Source organism: Triturus cristatus, chromosome 4_2 (genome assembly GCF_964204655.1).
Source record: "Triturus cristatus chromosome 4_2, aTriCri1.1, whole genome shotgun sequence".
Classification (NCBI taxonomy): Eukaryota; Metazoa; Chordata; class Amphibia; order Caudata; family Salamandridae; genus Triturus; species Triturus cristatus.
In genome coordinates, this window is record NC_140586.1 from 416,015,566 (window position 1) to 416,041,925 (window position 26,360).

Below are 26,360 nucleotides of genomic sequence, written 5' to 3' on the forward strand. Positions count from 1 at the left end.
GGGCTGGGGTAGAGGTTCCAGGTGGGGGAGAATTGGGGATCTATGTGGGGGAAAAATTCATGGGGAAAATCTCTTGGGGGATCGATATGGGGGAAATTTCATTGGGGGATCGATATAGGGGAAATTTTATTTGGGGGATCGATATGGGGGAAATTTCATTGGGGAATCGGTTTGGGGACTTTTCTTGGGGGATCATTGAGGGGTGGCGGGGGCGGGGTAATTTTGCATTGAAAGTCATTGTTTGGCATTATGATTATTTTGCTATGTTGCTAAATAAAAGCGACCTTTTAACCCCCATCGGCCTGCGATGTGATTCATTGCCCGATGCACTACTAAACCGTGCGGTAGTAATGTTTGCGAGAGTGTGCTCAAAATACACCACCGGCTACATACCACACCCTTACTCTCCTGCTGAATGGACGCTACACTTGTTCTTCGTATAATATTTGGTTTTTCATAATCTCCATGACTTCAGCAAGCATCCCCACAGCCCCGACGTTCCAAGGGGCCCCTGGGACAATAACTTTCATTTTTACGCTTTTATGGATGTACATTCTACACCGAATAAAGCTGATTTGACTTGACTTGACTTTAATTGTCTCTCCTCTGTGCAGTTCTCTTTCTCAGCCTTTAACATATTATATTATATGCCACTTTACTATCTATTTTCTTGGTGCCTGAGACGTTTTTTGGCACAGTTCGGTCTCGTAGGTTTGAATTATTTGCGCTTAAAACACTCTCGTGCCCTGTCTGACCTCATAGTTACCTTTCACCTGTTTTACTCTGCTTAAGAAAAAAAGCGTGCGGCGTGGAACGTGTGTGAACCTAGTCTCGCGCTCTTCCTGCTGTGCTCCCGAGCAGGTGTCTTAATGTCACGCACGTTACGGGAGCCCCGCCCATTCCACATCTTCTTCATCTTGAGAGACCCTCCCTGGCAGTCCGCTCGTCTTCCTTCAGCGTTGCTCATCCAGAGAGCGCTTCTGCTGCATTTGCTGAACAGGTTTGTAATCTCACCCTCTTTAATTCACTTTGTGTATTGCGGAGGCTGCAGTGTTTTTTGTCTTTGATCATCAGTGTGGTTGCTGTCACTGCTCTAGGTTATGAGGCGGACTTCTCTATGAATAATAATGCCTCCTCCATCAAAGTATGATACCATCTGCTGCAAATCACGATACTGTTCGCCCGTTACTGCTCAAATGAAATTATAAAACACAGGTTTTAAAAGCGGCCGTGGCTTCCAGGACGTAAAATTATCCTCTCACGGCTCTGCCGTGAAGGGCGCACCCTCCGCCCCGCTCATCCCATGGCCAGATGACCGCCCTTAGCGAACTTTTCGTGCCTTTTAACTCAATTTGCATAGCGAAAGGGACATCATTTGCGTAACCTCTTTTTTATGCTGTAGTTAATTAAGGAAAATAGCCATGACGTGCTTTCTAGCAACGCTAGCCGTGGTGACTAAGCAGGTAAATGTTTTGGAAACTGAACATTGCTGCCGGTGAGATGTTCCAAAAGTGTTCCGTTTTCGTTTATTTTAAACATCCGAGACATCATTCCGTTTTTCACTATGATGTTTCCCACGTTTAGCAGCATGTGTTTGCCTTTATTTGAGGACCGCAGCCGGGCGGTCACTTTAAAATGCTAGTGGTAAATGTGTCGTGATTGTATAGTATTTAAACACATATGACGGCGGAAGTCTGAGGTGGCGCACCCATGGCCGCCAACATCTGGGGGCACTGGACGGAGCTCGAGCCGCAGCATTATTTCAGATGGGACCCGAGGTGCTCCGGAAAGCTCACTGAATCCTGGGTTCTGCATCGGAACAGGGTCTCCCTGTTGCGAGGATTTTTGTTAATCTTCTCAGGTTGAGCTGCTGCTGCTACACAGCGTCACCACACGAGGGGTGGGGGTTGCCGGTGATGGGGCATAAACTAAAAGAGCCCAAGTACCAGGCGTAGACCTCGAGAAGAGACTGTGTGTGAAGAGGAAAGAGGTATTATCGTGAAAAACATTAAATATATACTACCTTGCACTCAGCAGAGCACACACCTACATATATACATGTCTTAGCAATGTTTTGAAACGTGTCTACTGTAGATCATTGCTGTGTTTATTGTGTTAGCACCGTGAAAGCACCCTACTTCATCAAAAATAGCCTTACAGATACTAAAGGATTAATATTTAAGTGTCTCCCTAGAAGACAGTTTAAAGTTGAAGACATTAAACCTTGAAAAGTGATTGAAATTGTGTGCCAGTCCATTCTCATTACTGAGTGTCCTCTTAATTAGTCACTGCTTCGAGAACACTGCTAGGAAAACACGAATTGGCATAATCTGAAACAAAAACAATTCTGAGAACAGAGTGAGTCATTCTTTCTCTCATCGGTCAGTATACATTTAAATATATAGCTTTGTGCTTCCATCAAAGGCGCAAGGGGCGTTGCCCATCCGCCCTCGATTTGCCACCCCACAATAAAACTATAATTTAAATTACAGTGATGCCTTAGTTTAAATAAAATGACTTGCCCTACCCCCAAACACCTATGCTCGATTGCAGCGCTCTTTCTATTGTGCTGCTATTGCGAGCGTAAGATATTTTAGATGGTGTGGCCAATCCTTGGCAGAAAGACAGTAAAAGAAATGAATCACACTGTAGGAGCTTGAAGACAGAGTAGTGCGCATGTCAGGTTGGATAGGTGTCTTGTTCGGTCCAGCCCGACATGCTCACTTAAGGCCTCCAGAATCTGTGCTATATTAGGGAGCATGGAGCACTGGATATCCCTGCTTTACCCAATCCTGGTGCTGTTCTTATTCCGTTTACTGTAGCAAACAGTCTGAAATCAGCACCTAGATTGGTTCTGGTGGCTGGCCGGTAGTCCCATAGGTAAGGGTACAAGGCCTCACAGAGGCAGGAGAATGACATGAGTGGCCAATCACTGTGTGGCTTTATTTTAAAACTACATGGTGATTGGTCATGTGTCAGTGACAGTCTTTCTGGCAGTTTGTTCTTTTGCCTTCATACAGCAATGGCCAACGCACACGAGGACGAGGTAGGTGAGAGCACTGGCAATATTTGCTGCAAAATGCAGAATATTAGCAACAATTTTCCAAATTTTTCTCAGCAAGAGTCCCCATTAACCTTTAATTGGCGTTTGTACTTTCACTCTCTTACACCCAGCCTCACCACTTTCAAAAGTCACCAGCCGGGACTGGCTTCCATGCATAGACAAAAGCATAACTTGTTTTTCACAAAAATGTTTTTTTTTGGCTATTAAGGCAATCTGTACAAACCTCATACCGAGTTTGTGTCTGAATTACGGAATATAGCAACTAACATGTATATGCTCACCAGATAATTTTTGAGTCTCTGCAAGACAGCACATGCGCTGTCTCTTCGAGATGTGTTGTGATAAATCTGTGGGCTTGGGCCCGCCCATTGCTTTTCATCTGTTAATCCTAGTGGCCTTTAAAACTGCTTGGTTGTATGTGGTTAATGTTTGGTAAATGGCCCTCTTTTTGGTGTTTCGTTCCTCCCACGGAGCATGGCCCAATTACTTGTAGGCTTACACCTCTCTGCTTGTGTGTTTGTTTTTGGGCACTATTTCTTTCTTTGCTTTCTGCACTGGTTTTATAAGCTACTTTTGTGCGTTTGTCATAACCAAAGCTTTCAGTGTCGTTGTCTTTGGGCAAGTATTAAAACATTGTGCTTTACATCATGTTGTATTTATAGGAGGGAAATACTTTTTTTCCCTTTTTTTGTTGGAAAAGCTTTAAAATATTTATATATGTTCTTTCTGTGGCAGTTGAAAGGCAGCATGTTCTGACTTATTATTTATTTGCTTTCTCTCAGAAGGCAGTGTTTGTAGCCTTAAAGGCTTTACGCTTTATTCTTAATGCAATGCCTTATAGCATTTGTAGCCTTTTTAAAGATACTTCTTTGCTTTTTGTCTTCGGTGTTATATCACGTGTGCTCTAGTTTAATTAAAAAAAATATCATTAAAATTAACTTTGAAACTGAAGTGTTTGTCACCTTCATGTAGTTACATTTTGCCATGCTGTCACTAGACTTTCCTTTTGCAACTTTATTTACATGTTGACATCACCTTCTTCACAATTAAAGAATTATAAGCAAAGACGAACAGATGTGACATAGCAGTTACAGCTTCTGACTTCAAAGCTGGTGAACCGGGTTTGAGTCTTTGCGGGAGACTCAGCATCCTGTGATTCAGGGCCGGTTGCTTAATATATATAATTAAAACCTCTCAGGCGTTCAGGCACTAGTGCACATTAACTGGTTAAATAAATACAGAAATATACACAATTCAGCTTCATTTTTTCATAAAAATTAAAATTAATATGGATAAATACAGATAAAATTATCAAAAAAGAAATATGGATAAATACTGACGGAAATTACAAAAACATAAATACCATAAAACTGGGAGCCCTAATTATAAGCAAAGGAGAGCAGATGTGGAGTAACAGTTACAGCGTCTGACTTTAAAGTTGGGGAACCGGGTTTGAGTGTCTTCAGGAGGCTAAACATCCTGTGATTCAGGGCAAATCACATAATATCTCGGTGCCTAAAAATAAATGTGTCCATCTGTAATACAACTGGTCCTGATGTGCAGTGCTCCGATCAGTTCAGGTCGAGTTAGCAGCATATAATACATCATATTATTGCTGGTGGCTTAGTGGACTAAAGCATCCACCTTAGGGGCCTCTGGTTGACATCATGATCACAGGTTCAAATCCCAATGGGCCCAATCAGCCTTTCATCCTTCTAAGGTCGATAAAACGGGTAACAATAAACATCTGTTATTCAGCGCCAAGATACCCTTCTGGGTGAACATGTGCTTTACAAATACATTTTTTGTTATAGCATTTTATAATACTCTATGGCATCTATAGCCTTTTCCAAGCTATTTCTTTGCTTTTTGTCTTCTGTGTTGTATCAGGCGATCTCGGTGCATCACCCTTTTTGACCCCATGTGGCCAAAGCAGCCCATTTTCCACACACCCTCTTTACTTTTCCAGCCCCTCACAGCGTGGCTGACTCCATCTTTCAACACACAATGCATAAACAAAGATGTGTGAAAGCATTAAATTTAACTAAAACAATGGCTATCTTTACAGTTTAGCTAAAATACTCTTTGATATAGAAAAGCAATCTCCTTCCTAAACACAGCGTTTGTGTATTCATCGCCGTCCTAGCATGCCTCACTCCATCCTGTAGCACCCATACAGCTTCAACAAAGAAGTGTGAGCGCTTTAAAGTCAGCTAAGGTGCTGGAGGAACCCTACAGGTTTCAAGCCACAAGCTAAAATAAGAGAGTGTTAAAAAGGCTGCACAATAAAACCTATGTCATCCCTGAATGTATCCATAAACACGACTGTTAAAAAAGCTCCAGGCCACCAAATAAAAACAGGGAGAATTGTTGCATGAGTTGTATTTTTAATAATTACTTATGACATCTTGCATTATAACATTTTTAATTAGCTTCATTTATAAATGAAGAGGTGCCCTCCTTTGTAATCTTACAAACAACATTCATTATTCAAATTGAAAAGCTTTCTGTCTGTAAGATCGCCTGTGTTACTTTTTTAAACCTACTCTCCGTTCATAAAAATAAATATATCTGTAATGCAAATGGTGCTTCTGTAAACCGCTCCGATACGTTTGCGTCCAGTTTGTGAAGATAAAACTGCAAAAAGTACACACTTGCCTACACTTTTAAAAACATTAAAAATATTACTTAACTTGATGGTTATTCATGGTAAACACCATATCTACTCCTCACAGCATTTCTCATTCTTGTATTTCGCCATCTTTAGCACGTTGTCAAAAAATATTTTAGGGAACAACTTTTAAAAAACGCAACAGATACCTTCCTTTACAAAATCAACTCACCTACTCGGCAGCAGCAACATCGTGTTATTTATTAAAGCAACTTCTTTACATTTAGGTCGTGCTTTTAGACAAAACATATTTTGTGTACTATTAAACAGGCCTTTATAGGTCAACTCTTATTTCTATAGATCTATTTCTTTAAAATAAGTTTGCTTTAAGCAAATAAAAGAATAAAGAATGCCTATAACTTATAATTAAATACCTTTGCCGAAATTAGAAACAAAAGACACAACCAATAGTTAGGGCAAAATTTACATTCAGCTTGAAATTTCCCTTTCTACCACCTCGCACAAAGCTAACTTACATTTCATAAATTAAACAGCTTTAAACAAAATCTGAAACTGCAAATCAAACACAACCAAAATTTTATTCCACTCAAACATTGATACCTTTCATTTACTATATTGGACAGCTTTTCACACTATTTTAAAACTGCTCGTCATCCACAATCTACATTTTCAATTCAACTTTACTATGTGAAAAAACAAGCTTAAAAAAACACTACTACTATGCTGGAAAAAGCAAGCAACATTCATTCGTAACTCAATTGCACGTTATCACATTAGGAGAAGTGCTTATCTGTTACTCACACTCAAAAGCATTAAAAAGTTTAAATTTACTGTACAACCACACTGCTGTACAACACAGATGAAAACCACAGAGGAAAGACTTATTGGCTTTGTCAATGCTTGTTACAAAATTACATGAGCTGCACTGAATTGCACACACAGTAGTCAGAATAACTTTTGCTAACAAATTGTGTTTTTCGTTGAAAGCTGACAGGTGGGCAACAAGTTGTGGATTATGTGCAGCCGCGACGGATGCAGGTAAGAGCAGTGAGACCGGCTGGGGGGGATTTTGAGAGAAAGACCACAAGGAAAAATTAAATAAATAATACATTTTCTCTCGTAGTCATCTCTCGAAATCCCCACCCAGCCGGCCCCACCACCCAGCAGCCCCACCACTCTTACCTACAGCGGCCGCGGCTGATTATGTAAAAAGGCTGAAAATCAGTAATTATGCAAAAAACACTGCACGTATAGAGCAACCTACCCATATGTTAGACTTCATGGCTCTCAACCACTCAGGGAACCTTTTAAAGTACAGTATTAATTAAGATGGTTTTGATGTCTTATTGTGTTGGATGGACAGTAGGAAAAGAGAATCGAGGGCAGGGTTTCTAGGAAAGGGAAACAGAATCTGATTATAAGCTTCGAAGCATGAGGGCATTTAAATAAAGTGAGGCATCATTTACTCAATCTGAATACATTAAACTTCTTTCAAACTCTACCCATTATTTCTGTCTACCCTGGTGTCATTCACAAACACTCTTGGCACCACTAATATTCACCCCTGGAACATGTGCTTTCTACACTTAGGTGCCGATCACAATCCGGTAAAAAATTCCCCCGTGCGACTCGTATCGGGTCTTTTTACCGTACGAATCGTACAAGTGCCGTACGAACTGGCAATCACGATTCGCATGGTAAAAAGTCCATACGAACCGCACTGGGAATCATTCCCCACACGTCCTCGGGTCGGAAAATGTGTCCGACACGTCCTCGGACGATTTACCTTACAAACGTGAAAAGCCAAGTCCGACCGAGGAATCACGATCCATCCCGTGCGTCCGAGCGTACAACCGTATGGAAAAAACACCGTCCGCACCGAACACCCATAGCAACCATGGAGACATGTGCCCGCATACGCGCCCAACACTCCCCCCAGCCCCCGTACGTCCGACACGTACCCCCCGTGTATGTATACCCCCACCCGTCTAGGTACACCCCAGTACGTTCCAGTCGAACCCCCACCCCAGTACGTGTCATACCCCCGTCAATGTACACCCCCCCACCCCTGGACGTGTCGTACCCCCCGTGTACCTACACCCAAGTACGTTCCAGTCGTACCCCCACCCCAGGACGTGTCGTACCACCGTCAATGTACACCCCCCCACCCCTGTACGTGTCGTACCACCGTCTATGTACACCCCAGTACATTCCAGTCGTACCCCCACCCCAGTACGTGTCATACCCCCCGTGTACCTACAACCCAGTACGTTCCAGTCGTACCCCCACCCCAGTACGTGTCGTACCACCGTCAATGTACACCCCCCACCCCTGTACGTGTCGTACCCCTGTGTACCTACACCCCAGTACGTTCCAGTCGTACCCCCACCCCTGGACGTGTCGTACCCCCCGTGTACCTACACCCAAGTACGTTCCAGTCGTACCCCCACCCCAGGACGTGTCGTACCACCGTCAATGTACACCCCCCCACCCCAGTACGTGTCGTACCACCGTCAATGTACACCCCCCCACCCCAGTACGTGTCGTACCACCGTCTAGGTACACCCCAGTACGTTCCAGTCGAACCCCCACCCCAGTACGTGTCATACCCCCGTCAATGTACACCCCCCCACCCCTGTACGTGTCGTACCCCCGTGTACCCCCACCCCAGTACGTTCCAGTCGTACCCCCACCCCTGGACGTGTCATACCCCCGTCAATGTACACCCCCCCACCCCTGTACGTGTCGTACCACCGTCTATGTACACCCCAGTACATTCCAGTCGTACCCCCACCCCAGTACGTGTCATACCCCCCGTGTACCTACACCCCAGTACGTTCCAGTCGTACCCCCACCCCAGGACGTGTCGTACCACCGTCAATGTACACCCCCCCACCCCAGTACGTGTCGTACCACCGTCAATGTACACCCCCCCACCCCAGTACGTGTCGTACCCCCCGTGTACCTACACCCAAGTACGTTCGAGTCGTACCCCCACCCCAGGACGTGTCGTACCACCGTCAATGTACACCCCCCACCCCTGTACGTGTCGTACCCCCTGTGTACCTACACCCAAGTACGTTCCAGTCGTACCCCCACCCCAGTACGTTCCTGGCGCACCCCCAACACAACCTCCTAAGTACGGAGCGCACCCCATGCCCCAACATCACAACCGCATGTACGAGTCTTACAAAGCCACACACAAGGACAAAATCGTACAACCAAATGGCCCATGTACACACCGTACACACGCTCAAAACGCACGTACACAACCAGGACAAAATAAAACAACACAAGAATACACCAGTCGAAAGGCACACAGCCACTAAACATGGCCAACAACCACTTAAATAACACAATCACTGACCTGCAACTGCCAAAAACAAACAGAGGCCCAATACACCACCACTCCTTATAACACACCCACCCAAAATTCAAAAACTGCCACACCCACCCATGGACCAATAAAAAGGGCCCACACACACAAACCATGAGCCTTTCCAACAGACTCACTGCTGCCAGACACCACAGAACCAGACTACAAGCTACACCACACCTTACACTTGCACACCTTCAAACGACCACCCTCACAAACACCCTCTCATCACATTCACACACACACACAACCATCCACACCCCCCCCCCAACATCCACACCCCCCCCCACACCCACACCATCCCCACCCACACCCCTCACCATGCCCACTACCAAGAATCCAAAGTTCAGTCACCGAGAGTTGGAGGTCCTTGTTGATCAAATCCTCAGAGTCGAGCCACAGATCTTTGGAACATTGGTCAGAAGCACCAGCCAGGCAGCCAAAACAGCCATGTGGCAGACCATCGTCGATGCTGTGAATGCTGTTGCGGACACCAGGAGGACCAAGCAGGATTGCCAGAACAGGTGGTACGATCTGCGGAGGAGGGTCAGAGCCAAGAGGCAGGAGGAACACGACCAGGCCAACGCCACCGGAGGAGGGCCCTCCCGCAGAGCCGTACAGTACCATCCCTGGGAGGAGAGGGTGATGGCCATACTGCCGGTGGAGGCAGTTGAAGGAGTAGAAGGACTCCGAGACCCGGGTGAGTACACAAACAACGCACCTCACATGGGGGGAACTGCAACCACAACCAAAATCAATAACAGGCACGCAACCACCACAAGCCATCGCATTACTCAACCACACTCCATGAGCAGGCACATGCCACTGCTGCCACCATGCCCCATGCACCCAGCTGGACAATGTCAAGTCACAGGCCACAGAAGACAACAACACATGACACGGTAACCCGGATGGTGGGAGGCTGGGCACCAAGAATCACATAGTGCGACTCCAAAGCAGACAACAATGCCCTCTGCCCATATGGCCTAGGTCACAGCCAGACAAACACTGTGTCCCAACACAGGAATGACTTGCCAGCAAATGGCGGACGCCTTGCATCAACACATGGGGGTGAAGGCACTGTTTTGCACATGCCAGCAGCTAATGAACAGCCAACAGTGTGAAAGAGTGGCAGCACACACCACCACAGCAGCAGCGCACAGACACACAGCAGACAAAATGGGTGCCTGGAGATCAGAAACAAACTCACATCAACAGGCCAAGGGCCACTCAAAGATCTGCTAACAGTGTGTGCCCAGGAAGCTGGGCCAAGGTGACAGAGGGTGACACACGGAGGGAGGGAGAGGGGGACACAGAGGGAGGGAGAGGGGGACAGAGAGGGAGGGAGAGACGGACAGAGGGAGGAGGCTGACACACGGAGGGAGGGAGAGGGGGACACAGAGGGTGGGAGAGGGGGACAGAGAGGGAGGGAGAGACGGACAGAGGGAGGAGGCTGACACACGGAGGGAGGGAGAGGGGGACACAGAGGGTGGGAGAGGGGGACAGGGAGGGAGGGAGAGGGGGACTGAGAGGGAGGGAGACGGACAGAGGGAGGAGGCTGACACACGGAGGGAGGGAGAGGGGGACACAGAGGGAGGGAGAGGGGGACAGAGAGGGAGGGAGAGGGGGACTGAGAGGGAGGGAGACGGACAGAGGGAGGAGGCTGACACACGGAGGGAGGGAGAGGGGGACACAGAGGGTGGGAGAGGGGGACAGGGAGGGAGGGAGAGGGGGACTGAGAGGGAGGGAGACGGACAGAGGGAGGAGGCTGACACACGGAGGGAGGGAGAGGGGGACAGAGAGGGAGGGAGAGGGGGACAGAGAGGGAGGGAGAGGGGGACTGAGAGGGAGGGAGACGGACAGAGGGAGGAGGCTGACACACGGAGGGAGGGAGAGGGGGACACAGAGGGTGGGAGAGGGGGACAGGGAGGGAGGGAGAGGGGGACTGAGAGGGAGGGAGACGGACAGAGGGAGGAGGCTGACACACAGAGGGAGGGAGAGGGGGACACAGAGGGTGGGAGAGGGGGACAGGGAGGGAGGGAGAGGGGGACTGAGAGGGAGGGAGACGGACAGAGGGAGGAGGCTGACACACGGAGGGAGGGAGAGGGGGACACAGAGGGTGGGAGAGGGGGACAGAGAGGGAGGGAGAGGGGGACTGAGAGGGAGGGAGACGGACAGAGGGAGGAGGCTGACACACGGAGGGAGGGAGAGGGGGACACAGAGGGAGGGAGAGGGGGACAGAGAGGGAGGGAGAGGGGGACAGAGAGGGAGGGAGAGGGGGACAGAGAGGGAGGGAGAGGGGGACACAGAGGGAGGGAGAGGGGGACAGAGAGGGAGGGAGAGGGGGACAGAGAGGGAGGGAGAGGGGGACTGAGAGGGAGGGAGACGGACAGAGGGAGGAGGCTGACAGACGGAGGGAGGGAGAGGGGGACAGAGAGGGAGGGAGAGGGGGACAGAGAAGGAGGGAGACACAGGGAGAGCAAATCAGTCCTTTGGTGTGTGGGAATGTCTGCTCGTCAGCAGGTGGACTGCGTGCATGTAGACAAGGGTGCCCAGTGCCAGAACCCCCCCTCTTCATCATGGCAAAACGCAGGGCCATGTTACAACCTGTACACGAGCACAAGGACAGCCACCTGCATCATATGAGTGTGTGGATCCACTCCATGTGCACATGTACAGTGCTACAAGGAAGGCGCAAACGCATAGCTCGGCACACATGCACACTCCACTGCTGACTGCAGTCACACTTGACGCAGCAAGTAAGACTGTGCCACACATAGTTAAAGGGGCCAAATTGGTGCCCAAGGGACACACACATGCACAAGTGCACTGTGAGTGGAATGCAAGACAGATCCTAATTCCAAGAGGAAATGTGCCAACTTTGTAACGGATGAAACATGGATGTTGCATGGATCAAAATTAACATTGTCTCTCTCACACACAGGTCAACGTCGTGCTGCACCCCCCAACACTGGGGGGGAACACTCACAGGACCCGGATCTGCAGGAGACCGATCCCACTGGCAGCGACCACTCTCACCACTCTGCGGACGACCCCGACCGACCTGGCCCCTCTGGTGTCCAACCACCTGCAGCACCTGCGTCAGGTACAACCGTGCCAACCACCACCCACACTCCTGCCACATCCCAGGAGACACCCAGGATCCCTGCCCCAACACCACAATGCAGCCAGGCTCGCCAGGAGGGACACGGTGTCCCGGGCACCCAGGAGGAGGCAGGCGACAACGCCAATGCCACCCCTCAGGGGTCCCGGAGACCCCATGTGCCCACAAGTGCAGGCCAGACGCAAGTGGGCAGGGGTGGTGGGAGTGGAGAGCGGCGGAGGCGCGAGCCTGACCAGTTGGCTGGGGATCCGGTATTTTCCCATGTCCGTAACATCCTGGACTCATACCGGCAGGACACCACGGGCATGGCCCAGGTTGTGTCCGTCCTCGAGGGGATCAAGGTCCAGCAGGCCCAGCAACATGCGGAGCTAATAGCCTGTCTACAGCTACACCAACGGAGGATGGAGGACAGACAGGCTCAGCAAGTGACGGCGTCCCAGGGGATTCACGCTGAACTCCGTCGGATGGCCGACACCATGGCCGACCCTCCCTGTGCCAGAAGGCGGAGAACATCACCACCCACAGGGAGGGATCATGAGGAGGAGGAGGAAACATCCGACGGAGCATCCCAGACGTCGTCACGGCCTGCTGCTGAGGTTCCCCGCAGGAAGCCGGGTCGTCCACGGAAAGGACCGTGAGGGTGGCTGCTACATCACCATCTCCCAGGACACCTGGCCTGGCACCTGGCCCACTGGAGCAACAGCATCACAGCATCAAGAGACATTCTCTGCCACATGGCCCTGCTGGTCACTGGCTGACCAATGTTGACAAAGACTGTGGCATGGACTCTGAGGATTTCCAATGGCAAGGACACCAACTCCCCTACTGAACTTTGGATTCCCTAATCCCGGAAAGGCCCTCACTTGGCCCCCCCCCCCCAATAATAAATCACACTATTAAGAATAGATGCCTGCTGGTAGCATTATTACCTAACATGTGTCTTGTACAGTCTAAACATGCCTGAGTCATCTGTTCACTTCAACCATCCACACCCTGGGGCCTGAGTCTGGCACAGGACACATGGGTCACAGTTTTCTAGGCAAGACAGACATGGAGCACCATACACACCCGTGATGGTCAGAACCAGCTGAGGGGGTGGCCGAACAACCGTGCTGACAGACACATTGAGTACAGCAACAGTCATGCGCAGAGGTCAGGGATCCTGGCCCGTGTCCTGGGGGGCACCCAGGTACGTGTAGACAGGTGGCAGAACCATGTCCTGCAAGCTTGAGTCCGGTGGATGCAGAGAATGGGGTCATGGACAACGTTGGATGCATGGGGATGGCACATGTCACAATACCCACACAGTCATGGACATCATGCCCATTACACAGTCTCAGCACACACACACAGCTTGCATCTTGCCACTCGACACATTGACACATAGCCACAATCAGGGAATACCATGCCAGACATGCAGGATGCACCGTGCCAACACACCAGCATTGACTGAGAAGAGGCACCTTGGAGGCATAGGGACACCTTTAATAGTCATGTGTTTGGGATTGCAGAGGCAACTTGAAGTACACATGAACACATCATGTGGAGTAACATGTGGCTCCAACACAGGCACCCCCCTTCTGCAGCACAAATGCGTGATAGCCATGGAACTGGCACACAAGTGTCGGATAATAGCTAAATACCCACAGCTGCTCACGGAGAGACTGCCATACACCATACATCCGCTGATGTGGAAGTCCCACGCCATGTCAAGACAATGTTAACCGTATGTGTCCGAGGGCAGTGTCACACACATTGATGCCTTCATCACAATCCACCATCCCATCACTGATGACTGACAACCAGGCAGCCCATCTATTCAGGTGTACCCAGCTGCATGTCGTGTCCCATGGGGATGCCACATGTCTGCAGAGGACCCAAACCCCGACCGGGGCAGTGTGCACACATCGTGAACAACTGCCACACCCAATACACCCCAGATGCATCCCTTACCCCATGGAGACTTCCAAACGTGTCCGTGCCTGTAACGCTGAGTCAGCCCACGATGCCATGTCCATGAGGAATAGCAGTGCCACAACAATGCAACCAGCAAACGGCATGCGCAGGTACCTGGGGAAGAGAGACACACAAGAAGTCAGCCACAAGAAGCACAGCCACTTGCATGTGCATTTACTCGACACATGTATGTATGACAACATGCTAGGTCACAATTATGCCTGGGGAAATACTACCATCACTGCCACCATCACTCCAGTGACACACCCACACACACCTCTGACCCACGTGCCATACATGCAGGTGGAGACACACATCACAACGCATGCCACACGGGGACCAATGCGTGCACACTCAGACCCTGGTACTCACCACTAAGCAAAGAAGTCGCGTATGAGCCGAGTCCGGATGTCCTCTTGCGACTCCACATCCTCCACATCACTAGCCCCATTGCCAAGCCCTTCGTCCTCCACGGGTGGATGGTCCTCGTCATCTTGATCCAGGATGAGGGGCACAGCTCTTTCAACTGCCATGTTGTGCAGCATGCAGCAGACCATGAAGATCTTGCAGACCTTCGCCGGGGCATATGGGAGTGCGCCGCCGGTCTTGTGGAGGCACCGGAATCGGCTCTTCAGCATGCCAAACGTCCTCTCTATCACTCGCCTTGTCCGGCCATGGGCGGTGTTGTAGCGGAGCTGGGCCGGCGTGATGGGGTTGCGGAGAGGTGTCAGCAGCCAAGGCATGTTGGGATAGCCAGCGTCCCCTAAATGGAAAGCACATGGATATCGTTAGAACTGGCGAAGCGGTAGTGCTGCTCGGCCAAACAGAATACAGGACAGACAGACTGTACCCACCAACAACACATGCACGTTCGTTGCGCAGCTGCATCATCATATCAGGCATCCCGCTACGCCTCATGATGTAGGCATCGTGTGCTGATCCTGGAAAACGAGCACAGACATGTGAAATCACCATGTTGGACAGACACACCACAAGGGCATTGATGGAGTGGTAGTGCTTCCGATTGCGGTACGCCACCTCCCGTGCGTGTGGTGGTACCAAACCTACATGTGTCCCATCTATGGACCCAATGACATGGGGCATCCCTCCCAGGGCATAGAAACCACGCTTGACCTCAGTCATCTGTTCAGGGGTTGGGAACTTGATGAAGTCATCCAGGTGAATCAACATGGCCTCCAAGAAATCATGCAGCACACCGCTGAACATGCTCTGGGACATGCCACCAACATGAGCTATGGTATATTGGAAGGTACCCGTGGCAAGGAAATGTAGGGCAGCCATTACCTTCAGCTGGGGTGTCAGTGCCGTAGGATACCTGTGCTGCGGTTGCAGGTGTGGTGCCAGTCTCGCCGTCAGCTCCAGAATCAACGGTTGGGTGAAGCGGTAGAGCCGGATCCTGTCATTCTCCTGCATGGTGGCCAAGTCTGGAATTCTTCGGGCAACAGGAGGCGCTCTGCAGTAATTTGGAAGTGACAAGGAAGAGTGAGTGCACTACGAGAACAACTCATGTCTACTGAGCACATGTAAATCTGCCAATACACACATGCCACATAGGGAGTCAGGCATGTGCTACATGCCCAGGACACGTATGGATGCAAGGTGACACTCCTTCCAAGACCCAGCTACACACGGTGATTGAGAACCTCCCCATGCCACGCCATGGGAATAGCTGTGTCCCAGTGCAAGTGCACTGCCCGACGCAAGACAGGAGTGACATACACCCACACATCAGCAGAAGTGTGATGCTGATTGCAGAGACTGGCAGCGGAACACTTGAGCCACAGGTCACATGACATTACACTAGTCCAGCCCACACACCTTGCCATGAAGGTGCACATGTCATGACTCCCCACACATTCCTTGTGAGTTTGCTGACATGGCCTTGTCACGCTACTCCGTGTCCCTTGCATACATGTGCACCTCACATCCGGTAACACATGTGGCATGGTGTTGGGAACAGTGTGCAATGACAATCTACACACAGCCACATGTTGGTTGCTGCAACGGCTGCAGCTTTTGAGGGTGCAACAACATCAACCCGATGTAAATCCCGGACACATATATGGCATAGTCACATTGTGCACTGTGGGTAGTGATGAGTCATGTGTCATGACCCCTGTACCGGGCATCATGGGACACTTCCGTGTGTTGGTGTCCGTGCCATGCCAGTGACGCTCACCCCAAGTGCGCAGTCCCACATGCACACATGTCAAAGGAGTCAAGGGCATGCCTGGCACACATTGCACCCTCACACAGTACACATGTACACATCTCATCATACATCTGGTGCCTTCTCCACTCAGGAGGCATGTTCCACATCACAGCCTGTGACACCTGTGCCCAACACATGTGGTAATGCACAGACGATGCCTTGGTGTCCATTCCTGGACAAGTATGTCCATCCATGGACAAGTATGTCCGCCCTATTCCGACATGTGTGTCGCCTATCACCACAGTGATGTGTAAAATCCGCCGTACTGCTGCTGAGAGGGCCTGTGCATGTTCCCAAATCACTGTGGGAGTGCTGCCGTATGTGTACCCATCGTGATGGCGAGCGTAGATGCGAGTGTACGGTCCGTACCACTACGGGTACGCATACGCGTGCAGACCCATAGTGATAGTGAGCGTAGATGCGAGTGTACGGTCCGTACCACTACGGGTACGCATACGCGTGCAGACCCATAGTGATAGTGAGCGTAGATGCGAGTGTACGGTCCGTACCACTACGGGTACGCATACGCGTGCAGACCCATAGTGATAGTGAGCGTAGATGCGAGTGTACGGTCCGTACCACTACGGGTACGCATACGCGTGCAGACCCATAGTGATAGTGAGCGTAGATGCGAGTGTACGGTCCGTACCACTACGGGTACGCATACGCGTGCAGACCCATAGTGGTACGGACCGTACACTCGCATCTACGCTCACTATCACTATGGGTCTGCACGCGTATGCGTACCCGTAGTGGTACGGACCGTACACTCGCATCTACGCTCACTATCACTATGGGTCTGCACGCGTATGCGTACCCGTAGTGGTACGGACCGTACACTCGCATCTACGCTCACTATCACTATGGGTCTGCACGCGTATGCGTACCCGTAGTGGTACGGACCGTACACTCGCATCTACGCTCACTATCACTATGGGTCTGCACGCGTATGCGTACCCGTAGTGGTACGGACCGTACACTCGCATCTACGCTCACTATCACTATGGGTCTGCACGCGTATGCGTACCCGTAGTGATAGTGAGCGTAGATGCGAGTGTTCGGTCCGTACCACTACGAGTACGCATACGCGTGCAGACCAAAAGTGATGGAGAGCGTAGGCATGCATGTACGGGCCGTTGCCATGCATTTGGGGTGCCCTAGGGCCCCCACACGCACCGTACCTGTGTGTGATGCTCCAAATTACATGGGGGACAAGTATTAAGGCCTACATGCATGCTGGTTGTCATGGAGACCAAGTTCAAAATTGGAAATTGTTCTGGAAGGTGCACAGCAGAAGTCAGTTGGGATTTGTCTACTTTGTTGCAATGTGTTTGTGGGGCTGACATCATGCAGGAGAATGAAACCGATAGAGAACCCACAGACTGCTAGGTTTGAAGGGATTGGTGGAAACATAGGATGCAAATGTGAGTGACCAATCTCTCTGTACTCCTGTGCATGAGACTGGGCAGAAGGGCACATATAAGGCAGCCAGGTCCCATGAGGGAGCACTTGCCTGCACATCTTTGCATTCGTCGACCCAGCTGCTGCTACTGATTCCCTGGAACCATGTCAAGGGCTGTGGAGAGGACACAGCCATTCACCCTGGAGGAGAACATGGCTCTGCTGGATGTGATCCTCCCACAGTACTCCATGCTGTATGGGCGACCAGGTTATCAGGTGAGTGCATAGGCCACTGCCACAGACTGTCCCTATGTGGTGACTGTGACTTCTGCCATTGCGTCCAGGTGTAACACACATGCCATGTACTGTCGGGGGGTCCCAGGGGGGGGGTGCCTGATGTCTCCCAGCAGTGCCCTGAGACAGGAGGGGTGGGGGCCTATCACTCACAGCAGTGCCCTGAGACAGGAGGGGTGTGTGCAGAGTCCTCCCAGCAGTGCCCTGAGACAGGAGGGGTGTGTGCAGAGTCCTCCCAGCAGTGCCCTGAGACAGGAGGGGTGGGTGCAGAGTCCTCCCAGCAGTGCCCTGAGACAGGAGGGGTGTGTGCAGAGTCCTCCCAGCAGTGCCCTGAGACAGGAGGGGTGGGTGCAGAGTCCTCCCAGCAGTGCCCTGAGACAGGAGGGGTGGGTGTGGAGTCCTCCCAGCAGTGCCCTGAGACAGGAGGGGTGGGTGTGGAGTCCTCCCAGCAGTGCCCTGAGACAGGAGGGGTGTGTGCAGAGTCCTCCCAGCAGTGCCCTGAGACAGGAGGGGTGGGTGCAGAGTCCTCCCAGCAGTGCCCTGAGACAGGAGGGGTGTGTGCAGAGTCCTCCCAGCAGTGCCCTGAGACAGGAGGGGTGGGTGCAGAGTCCTCCCAGCAGTGCCCTGAGCCAGGAGGGGTGGGTGTGATGCACAGTGTGAGCCTAGATCATTGATTGTGACATTGCCATCATTCCACCTGTGTACCCACTGTGGCACGTACTGCTTTTTCCCTCACCAGGGGATGATGTCCCTATGACAAAGGTGCAATGCGTTGGCTGCATGACATGCCTTGTTGTTACCAGCTAATTTGTACCCATATGTCTCTCTGTGACATGTGGCTGGTGTATTGATGTGGTGTCACTTGTTCCTCCTCACAGGTAGGCGCCACTGCCAAGGAGCAGATCTGGCTGACCGCCGTCAGTGCCGTGAGGGGTGTGGATGGTCGGAGGCGGCGCCTGGCCCAGGTGAGGAAACGCTGGCAGGATATCCGGTGCTGGACGCGGAGGATTGCACGGCTCCTGCTGGGGGACTCACCTGAGAGCCACAAGAACCGCGGCCGCCGCCGTCTGAGCCACCTCCACAGGCGTGTGCTGCCGGTGGTCTTTCCAGACCTGGAGAGGCGCTTACAGGCGATGCAGCAGCCGGAAGGGGGTAGGTACATGTGTGTTTGTTGTGTGTCACCGGCATTTGTAAGGGCACAGTAGCATGAATCCACTGGCAGGGTTTAAAGGTGCTGTGCAGATCCTGTTTGGCCCAGTATAGCGCTGTGCCCCTGCCACCCTTCCCCTCCTTGCAATGTGTTCCCTGGTCTGTGTGTAGTCACTCCTTCCCAGGGTAATGTAGGCTGGCGCTTTGTCCACGGGAACAATGTCTGTAGCATCATGTGTGGGGGTGGTGTGTAACAGGTTGTGGGACCTTGCCTGTGCACTGTCAAGTTCACTGCATGTGGGTTCCATGTCAGTTGGCACTGATGCTGACTCCAGACATGGGAGTTGGTCTCTCATGTGTCATGCCTTACAGCGCGCATGTCCTATGTAGTGGCCTGTGACATGATGTGCATGACTGTGCGATACACATAGTGCAGGGATGGTGACGTGTGTTGCTGTCATTACCATTCAGTAGCATGTAGTTGCGTGCCCACTACTGTCCCCTGGGGCACCTTTTCCTCAGTGGTGTATGTGTCATCATGAACGTGGCCACTGTCAGTGTCTACAGCGTAAGTTGTGCTCTGTGCCATTGTCCCCTGTCACCATGTATATAGACGTGCTAATTTGTACAGGTGTCCACTGTGCAGCCTGACCTGATTGTCCTTCTTCATACTCACAGTTGCCAGTGCCTGTGTGTCTTGTTATACTCATCTGAGGATGGGCACTGGTACCTCATTATTTGTACAGGCGCACCTTGGCTGTTTGGCGTCCAATCTTGCTTTTTGCCTGCCCCTGTGTGTATCACCCAGACCATGAGATGTTGGTGCCACCTGTGTCTCCACAATTTGCCTCGTGTAGGGTCTTGTTGGGGCGGGCAATGCCTATGTGTTAAATCCTGATTACCACTTGCTGGGTCTGGGCAGTGTGTGATGTGCCTGGACACACACGCAATGTGCAGTGACCGAGTCATGTTGTGCATGTTTTCAGCATTACCTATGCAGCATGTGTCTCAAGTTCATGGATATGGTCCCTGGTCATCGGTATTTTCGCAAACGCTGTGTGGTGCAGATGCAGTGCTGGATTGTCCCCAGGACCTGGGTGCTATGTCAGACTCCTTTTCCTGTGTTTAGCTATTGTCTCATGCTCTCCATGGTATTTCAGTGGCATGGTGGCTCAACCAACTGTGTGTTGCATGCCCTACATCGGTACCCTGTTCAGTAGATGTTAGGGATCTTCCTTTTCAGGCCATGCAATGTTACCTATGTAGATTGGACTCATGTGACAGATGTGTACAGGTGTCTGAATAATTTCTGTCTCTCCACCCTGCCCACAGCATCGTCGGGGGACACAGAGGGAGACATGGACACAGACCAGGCGGAGGGACCGAGCACCAGTGCCAGCCGTGACATCGGGTCTGGCACATCGAGTGGGACAGAGGCGGAGGAGAGTGTGGCCGAGGACCTGTCGACTGGCACATCAGACTACGAAGCTGACAGGTCCGGGGACGATGTCTCCGAGTGGGCGGAGGCTGCACCAGCAGCTGACAGCGGAACAACACCTCGCACCGCCCCCTCAGTTTCCACCAGCCGCCTCCCACTTGCTCGTGTCCCTTCCCAGCGTGCCCGGTCACAGCATGTCTCCTTCCTGCCAGGCACCGCGCCCCCTGCCCCTGTCTCCACTGCTGCCGCCAATGCAGAGTCTGTGGACATCCAGCGGCAACTGCAGGTTGGTCAGGCTGCGATCCTTAATGTCCTCCATGCCCACGGCAAAACCCTCACCAACATCGAGGCTTTCTTGGAGGGCATTCATTCATCGCAGGCTGACCAACGCAACTTGCTGAGGTCCATCGACTCCACACTGACTGCAGCAGTGGGTCTCCTGCAGCGCGACCTCCCCCCACCTACCCCTGCCCCATCCACACTTCCCACTCCCATGCCTGTCACACGTACACCCAGACGTCGGCATGCACCCACATCAACGGACACGGGCACCACACCAGCAGGGAAGGTCCACCGCACTCCTCCTGACACGCACACACAGGGTGAGGTAGGCACACCCACTGGGTCGGGGGGCAAACGTGTGACACGCAGCCATAGTGGGAGTCCGCATTCCACCCAGTCCACTCCCTCCAAATCCCCTCCCCTCAGCTCTCCTGGCCACATCTCCCCCAAGGACTCCTTCATGGCCGCTCTGTCCCTGAGCCCCACAGTTACACCACCACGCAAGCGGTCACGGAGGTCCCCGGTCAGGGTGGTTGAGTCTCCCCCCCTGTCTCCACCCTCCCCCGGTGGCGCTGCGACCCATCCCTCTGACCCCCCCCCCTCCTTGGGGCCTGAGGTCCCTTCGGGTGCAGGGGACTCCCTGGATGACCTTGCAAAGGTGTGTAGTGCCATCCTGGCCTCCGCCTTTGGCACTGACCCACCCCCTGTGGTGGACTCCTCCATCCCTGCACCCACAACGCCGCCCCTTTGCCCTGATGTCCCTGCGGTGCCTGTTGCTCCCCCCCCCCCCGATGCCCTCACCAGTGTGGAAGACGATGCCATTTGACTGTGCAGGCAAGGTAGGGGACACGCATCCCACTGTGTCCCCCATCCAGCTGAGAATCATTGACTGCCCTATGGGCTTTGTGAAGATTGAACTGCCTGCGATCCACGGACATTGTGCTCCTGCAGAATAAAGCTTAATTTTGTTTTCATTATCACACTACTGCTATGCTGGTATTGGTGTTGGTGGGGCTGCTACATGGTTTTGGGTGGTGTGTAAGGGTTTGGGTGTGTGGGATATGTAGTAGTGTACTGCTCATTGGTGGGACCCTGTGATCTGTGTGCCATCACAAGGTGTTGGCTAACTTTCTTTGTTCATGTAGGCAGTTACTGCATGGTGCACTTGTCCAAGGGTGTATTCCTTCCTCTGTGTACCCAGCTTTCTTCCCTGCAGGGTGTTCCCAATGTTTAGCGCAGAGCTGTGTCTACATGAGCTGTGTGTGTGACGGAGCCCTTCTACTTTGGCCATGCATGCAGGGCCATGTCTCCACCTGCGACAATCGTGGCATCCTTGGTGATCACTGTACTTGTGTGTGGAGTCTGTTGACATGAGTTCATGGGGACATGTTCCCTTGTAGCCAGTATGCATGTGGATAATTCTGGCCTCACACACATGTGTTACACCCCTCCAGTCTCAGGGCACTGCTGGGAGGACTCTGCACCCACCCCTCCTGTCTCAGGGCACTGCTGGGAGGACTCCACACCCACCCCTCCTGTGTCTGGGCACTGCTGGGAGGACTCTGCACCCACCCCTCCTGTGTCAGGGCACTGCTGGGAGGACTCTGCACCCACCCCTCCTGTGTCAGGGCACTGCTGGGAGGACTCTGCACCCACCCCTCCTGTGTCAGGGCACTGCTGGGAGGACTCCACACCCACCCCTCCTGTCTCAGGGCACTGCTGGGAGGACTCCACACCCACCCCTCCTGTGTCAGGGCACTGCTGGGAGGACTCCACACCCACCCCTCCTGTGTCAGGGCACTGCTGGGAGGACTCTGCACCCACCCCTCCTGTCTCAGGGCACTGCTGGGTGGACTCTGCACCCACCCCTCCTGTGTCAGGGCACTGCTGGGAGGACTCTGCACCCACCCCTCCTGTGTCAGGGCACTGCTGGGAGGACTCCACACCCACACCTCCTGTCTCAGGGCACTGCTGGGAGGACTCCACACCCACCCCTCCTGTGTCAGGGCACTGCTGGGAGGACTCTGCACACACCCCTCCTGTCTCTGGGCACTGCTGGGAGGACTCTGCACCCACCCCTCCTGTCTCAGGGCACTGCTGGGAGGACTCTGCACACACCCCTCCTGTCTCTGGGCACTGCTGGGAGTGATGGGCACCCACCCCTCCTGTCTCAGGGCACTGCTGGGAGGACTCTGCACCCACCCCTCCTGTCTCAGGGCACTGCTGGGAGGACTCTGCACACACCCCTCCTGTCTCTGGGCACTGCTGGGAGTGATGGGCACCCACCCCTCCTGTCTCAGGGCACTGCTGGGAGGACTCCACACCCACCACTCCTGTCTCAGGGCACTGCTGGGTGGACTCTGCACACACACCTCCGATTTCTGGATATGTGCGCTTGGCACATACACGGTGGGGTTACGCACACTGCATTAGAGGTGAGGGTACGAGTCTACTGACACTGGTGTGGTGGGGGTACGCTCCGTACGTCCGCGGGTGTGGGTACGGGTCGTACTTACACTGTTGGGCAGGGGGGTACGCTCCTTGCATTCGTGGGTGGGGGTTCGAGTCGTACTTACACTGTTGGCATGGGGGGTACGCTCCATGCATACGCGGGTGGGGGTACGGGTCGTACTTACACTGTTGGGCAGGGGGGTACGCTCCTTGCATTCGCGGGTGGGGGTACGGGTCGTACTTACACTGTTGGGCTGGGGGTACGCTCCGTACGTCCGCGGGTGGGGGTACGGGTCGTACTTACACTGTTGGGCTGGGGGTACGCTCCGTACGTCCGCGGGTGGGGGTACGGGTCGTACTTACACTGTTGGGCTGGGGGTACGCTCCGTACGTCCGCGGGTGGGGGTACGGGTCGTACTTACACTGTTGGGCTGGGGGTACGCTCCGTACGTCCGCGGGTGGGGGTACGGGTCGTACTTACACTGTTGGGCTGGGGGTACGCTCCGTACGTCCGCGGGTGGGGGTACGGGTCGTACTTACACTGTTGGGCTGGGGGTACGCTCCGTACGTCCGCGGGTGGGGGTACGGGTCGTACTTACACTGTTGGGCTGGGGGTACGCTCCGTACGTCCGCGGGTGGGGGTACGGGTCGTACTTACACTGTTGGGCTGGGGGTACGCTCCGTACGTCCGCGGGTGTGGGTACGGGTCGTACTTACACTGTTGGGCAGGGGGGTACGCTCCTTGCATTCGCGGGTGGGGGTACGGGTCGTACTTACACTGTTGGGCAGGGGGGTACGCTCCTTGCATTCGCGGGTGGGGGTACGGGTCGTACTTACACTGTTGGGCTGGGGGTACGCTCCGTACGTCCGCGGGTGGGGGTACGGGTCGTACTTACACTGTTGGGCTGGGGGTACGCTCTGTACGTCCGCGGGTGTGGGTACGGGTCGTACTTACACTGTTGGGCTGGGGGTACGCTCCGTACGTCCGCGGGTGTGGGTACGGGTCGTACTTACACTGTTGGGCAGGGGGGTACGCTCCTTGCATTCGCGGGTGGGGGTACGGGTCGTACTTACACTGTTGGGGTGGGGGGTACGCTCCTTGCATTCGTGGGTGGGGGTACGGGTCGTACTTACACTGTTGGGCTGGGGGGTACGCTCCTTGCATTCGTGGGTGGGGGTTCGAGTCGTACTTACACTGTTGGCATGGGGGGTACGCTCCATGCATTCGTGGGTGGGGGTACGGGTCGTACTTACACTGTTGGGCAGGGGGGTACGCTCCTTGCATACGCGGGTGGGGGTACGGGTCGTACTTTCACTGTTGGGGTGGGGGGTACGCTCCTTGCATACGGGGTGGGGGTAGGGTCCGTACATATCCGTCCCCACGCTATGTGATGTTTGTGCGGCCCGTACCCAGGCCTTTGCCACGTGGGTGCGATCCGTCCCGCCATTGTTGGGGTGACGTGTGTGGGCGTGGTCCGACTCGTACCCACGCTCTTCAGGCGTGGGTACGGGACGTACCTGTCTGGTTGTGTTGCCGGTTCGCGTGGTGACGGACTTCCGTTGTGGCGGTCGCTGGATTATCAGGACACGCCCCCACCCCCTCGTGGTGACCAGGGCATGGGAGTCAGGTATGTCCAGGCCATGTGTAGTGTGTCACTCATGTGGTTGTTTTGTGGCCTGCCCTGGTAGTGCCACCCCCACCCCACCCCACTTTCCCCCCTCCCTTAGTTATTCTGACCTTCTGCGGCGTCTGCGTCGTAACCTGTAGAGGAGGTGGACTGCTATGAGGGCAGGGATGACTCGTAGGTTCGGGTCCATGTCTGTCCGTCACGTACTGGTCCTCCTTGTTCGCGTCGTCGTCTGTCCGTCGCGTACTGGTGGTCCTTGTTCGCGTCGTCCTGATTTCCCGGCAGTTTTTGGCTGCCGCAAAATATTCACCGTGCGGGGTGACGTCGGTGCGAATCGTGATTCCTGGGTCGTGAATGGCTGGCTGCGTGCGTCCCGACGTCAGGTCGGCGCTTTCCCGGATCGCATTGGTAGGTGTTTTTTGTTCGGTCGGTCTTTTTTACGATTCGTACGGTAATGGTGTACCCGTGCGAATCGTAATTCCATGTTTGTATATTTTGACGACCGGGTACGCGTCGGACGGAGAATATGCTCCGTCCGACGGTTCGTACCCGGTTTTTACCGGATTGTGATCGGCACCTTACTCTTACTTCACAGCCTAAATACTTCAGCATTTCATGCCCTGCCCACATGTACTTCCGACCTGCATGTGCTTCCACACATACCCTTGGCATTAATGTGTCCTCCAAGGATCACTGACAAAATATCGAAGGTAAAAAAATCGACCTACAAAAATATCGGAGCAAAAATATCGATGTCAAGAATATCGACATCCTATCTACAACATGGTAAGTACAAAAATATCGAAAATAAAATATAGAATGTCAAAAATATCGTTTTTAAAAATTTAGGGTATTTTTTAGTTAAAAAAATATGTTAAATAAACCAAATAATACTTATAAATAAAATAAACATAATCAAATATATTTTATAATGTTTAAAATTAATAATTAATATATATAATTTAATAAAACATTAATTAAACATATACATATTTATTATATTATATATACTTACTTAATCAGTTTTAATTGTTTTAATAACTTATAAATTATTAAAAATTATTATAAACTACAAATACATCATACACATAAAACAATAACATGAATAAAAATTAAATAATTATATATAACACATTAAAAAAATTACATTTAATTTGAATATTGTTAAAATTAATTATATATTACATTAGCTAAAATAATACAAAAAATATTAAATAGCACAGACAATAAAACTACTACTCCAGCTCCAAAAAGAAACAACAGTAAGGAAAATGTTGGATAGCGTAGGGGGAAAAATTACTATTCCAACTCCAGAGAGGGCAACAGTAGAGA

At 52.2% G+C, this 26,360-nt stretch overlaps 1 protein-coding gene across 2 annotated transcripts in view; it reads left to right on the plus strand.

The window, feature by feature from the left end:
* Positions 1–885: 885 nt before the first annotated feature.
* Positions 886–26,360, plus strand: part of LOC146834490 (ferric reductase 1-like) — a 439,656-nt gene continuing 414,181 nt past the window's right edge. For both annotated transcript variants that reach the window (XR_014960631.1, XM_085601878.1), the window contains exon 1: positions 886–1,000. The gene's annotated coding sequence lies outside the window, so the exon portion shown is untranslated. The remainder of the gene's footprint in view (positions 1,001–26,360) is intronic.